Source organism: Eschrichtius robustus, chromosome 15 (assembly GCF_028021215.1).
Source record: "Eschrichtius robustus isolate mEscRob2 chromosome 15, mEscRob2.pri, whole genome shotgun sequence".
Classification (NCBI taxonomy): Eukaryota; Metazoa; Chordata; class Mammalia; order Artiodactyla; family Eschrichtiidae; genus Eschrichtius; species Eschrichtius robustus.
The window spans coordinates 58,557,130-58,560,765 of record NC_090838.1 but is presented as its reverse complement, the minus strand read 5'-3'; the positions used below and the strand labels follow the sequence as shown (position 1 = coordinate 58,560,765).

General features: G+C 45.8%; 1 pseudogene; it reads left to right on the top strand.

Moving 5' to 3' along the window:
• Window positions 1-1,513: 1,513 nt before the first annotated feature.
• Window positions 1,514-2,902, top strand: LOC137777369 (ADP-ribosylation factor 1 pseudogene; annotated as a pseudogene).
• Window positions 2,903-3,636: the final 734 nt, after the last annotated feature.

The window sequence follows — 3,636 nt, the reverse complement described above, 5'->3', positions numbered from 1 at the left end:
TATTTTGCTATATTAAAAAATATTGCAATGAATACCCCTGTGTGTATGTATATATTTACTTAATATTTGTGTGGATATGCAATTAAATTTTACACATAGATGGGTAAAGCTCACTGCTTTTAAACTAAATTAAAAAATGATTTTAAAATTAATTTAATTATCTTTAAAAGCCATGAACCAAACTGTACTCTTTTCACGGGCCAGTCTCCTTTCCCAGTTGCAGACAGCCTATGCCATCTGAAAACGGGCCAACTTTTGCACATAGGCCCAAACACACACACAAATGGATAGCTCACTACCTCAAATCTTGCTGGTTTGATAGGCAGTAGGTCACACTGGTTAAATCAGCTGGCGGAGATTTTGGAAATAGACATCACAGAGCTTACGAATTTTAGAGCTTGAGGGGTTTTTAGAGATCAAGTAGTTCTAGATGAGGCCCCAGAAGACAAACTTATTTGTCCTTGTTCACGGAACTAATTCCTGATATACTGACAGATAGACAGATTTTAAGTTAAGGCCATGGTTGGAACTGCAATACCCAATACGGTGACAGCAAGCGCTTGAAAAGTGGCTAGTCTGGGGAACTATACTTAATGTTTTGTAATAATCTATAAGGGAAAAAAAATCTGAAGAAAAAGAAAAGATATATATGTACGTATAACTGAATCACTTTGTTGTACACCTGAAACTAACACAACATTGTAAATCAACTACACTTTGATTAAAAAAAATGTGGCTACTCTGAATTGAGCTGTATTCTTTTTTATTTATTTATTTATTTATTTATTTATTTATTTATTTATTTATGGCTGTGTTGGGTCTTTGTTTCTGTGTGAGGGCTTTCTCTAGTTGCGGCAAGTGGGGGCCACTCTTCATCGCGGTGCGCGGGCCTCTCATTATTGCGGCCTCTCTTGTAGCGGAGCACAGGCTCCAGACGCGCAGGCTCAGTAATTGTGGCTCATGGGCCTAGTTGCTCCGCGGCATGTGGGATCTTCCCAGACCAGGGCTCGAACCCGTGTCCCCTGCATTGGCAGGCAGATTCTCAACCACTGCGCCACCAGGGAAGCCCTGAGCTGTATTCTTAATGTAAATCACACACTGGATTGTGAAGGTCTAATATGATAAAAACAATGTAACATGTCTCATTAATAATTTTTTATAGTGATTGCATGTCGAAGTGATAATATTTTGGATATATTGGGTTAATTAAAATCCACTATGAAAATTAAATTCGCCTGTTTCGTTTTATTTTTTAAAAATGTGACTACCAGAAAATGTTAAATCACATAAGTGGCTTGCACTATGTTTCTATCGGACAGCTCCATGTTGAAATACTCAGGAAGAGGAAACCACTCATTGGTAGACTCACAGGGAAGACTTAGGTACAGAAAGCGGAGGCAAAAGTCACGCCAAACAACAGCAAGCAAGCTCCCGGTAAAGCGCAGGGGATAACTGTATTTCCTCTGTTGGACATTTAGTTCCTGTTAAGGATGAAAAAGTTGACATTGAGAGGATGGCTCGTCTTCAACCATCAGTCAGGCATGTGCTCTCACACCCAGGGCACTTACTGTTCTCCACCGGCGCTGCTCAGCTAGGCCTCGCATCTCCCACATCCGGGCGTCGCATGCCTCCTGCAAACGCACACTCCTCAGTCACAATCTTGGGCAATTTAAAACTACTTCACCGTGAGTAAGTCAGAAAGAGAAAAACACATATCGTATATTAACGCGTGTATGTGGAACCTAGAAAAATGGTACAGGTGAACCGGTTTGCAGGGCAGAAATTGAGACACAGATGTAAAGAACAAACGTATGGACACCAAGGGGGGAAAGTGGGGTGGGGAGATGGTGGTGGGATGAATTGGGAGACTGGGATTGACATGTGTACACTAATATGTATAAAATGGATAACTAATAAGAACCTGCTGTATAAAAAATAAATAAAATAAAATTCAAAAACAAACAAACAAACCAGCAAAAAAAACTACTTCACTGTGGTCCCAGAAAGCTTTTGCTTTTACAAAAGCCTGGCCCATTGACCTTATGGGCCTGCGCTTTAGAAAGCAAGCACGCATGAGTATCTTTTAGGGTAAGGACATCTAAGGCTTCCAAATGTTCATGTTTAGCTGTTGGTTTACGGTGACCCTAGAGCTGAAAGCAATAGAGATGGCGTCTTGGATAGAATTCCCTGGAAGCAGAGCCTGACACAGGGATTTGGGTGCATATGACTCATTGAGGCAGCGCTCTTCAGAAAATAAATAAAGCGTCTCGTGGGAGTGAAACCAACACCTGCCTCAGAGCGGCAGCTGTGCCGCGGCCGCCGAGGGTTTCTCCGGCCAGCGTGGCTGCCATCCTTCTACGACGTGGAGAATATCTTTGCAAACCTCTTCAAGGGCCTTTTTGGCAAAAAAGAAATGCGCATTCTCATGGTGGGCCTAGATGCCGCGGGAAGGACCACCATCCTGTACAGACAAGCTGGGTGAAATCGTGACCACCGTTCCCACTACAGGCTTCAACGTGGAGACCGTGGAATACAGAAACATCAGCCTCACTGTGTGGGCGGCCAGGACACGATCCGGCCTCTGTGGCGCCACTACTTCCAGAGCACACAAGCTCTCATCTTCGTGGTTGACAGCAGTGACAGAGAGCGTGTGAACGAGGCCCGAGAGGAGCTTATGAGGGTGCTGGCAGAAGACGCGCTCAGGGACGCTGTTCTGCTCGTGTTTGCTCACCAACAGGACCTCCCCAATGCCGTGAATGCGGCCGAGATCACCGACAAGCTGGGTCTACACTCTCTGCGCCACAGAAACTGGTACATTCAGGCCACCTGTGCCACCAGCGGGGACGGGCTCTATGAGGGACCAGACTGGCTGTCCAATCAGCTCCGGAACCAGAAGTGAGCTGGACTCCTCTCTCCTCCCCTCTCACTCCCTCCTTCTACCCTCACGTTATTCTCATGTGGCAAACGTGCCCCTGGGGTGTGAGTGCCAGAAGCTGTCTCCATGGTCGGTCACAGGGTGCTTCACCATGCTGTAAATGTGCAGACGCAGCCCGCAACTGGGTTTTTATCTAATGTAAATAGTTTTTGTTTCCAATGAGGCAGTTTCTGGTACTCCTATGCAATATTACTCAGCTTTTTTTATTGTCAAAAGAAAATCGACCCACTGTTTAGTACTGAGAAGGGACTTGAGGCACACAGGTCAGCCGGGAATTGCTGTGTCAGACGAGCCCAATGCTCCTCCTCTGGGGTTTAGGTCTGTGTTGAGATCCTTTCTGGTGGTTGGTTTTTAACCCACACTCAGTGCATTTTTCAAAACAGTTACAAATACAAGATAAGGAGAAGACTTGAACACACAGAAGGGAGAAATGTGCCTAGTGTAGGTTCTGCAGTAATGGCCTGAGTCCGGTCCACCAGTGGTCTGCTTCCCGCTGGGAGCGTGAAACGGGGCAGAACCAGCCATGATCCGTTCTGCATGGTCACAATAGGGTCCCTGTGATTTGCTCTGTCTCGGGTCATTCCACACACCGCAGCATTTGTGCTTGTATCTGTGCTGACATGGCCGCCCAGGAGACGGGCTGGAGGCTGCAGCCACAGCTCTCAGACCCCTTGGAGGAACCCCAGCCTTTTCTTGGGTCA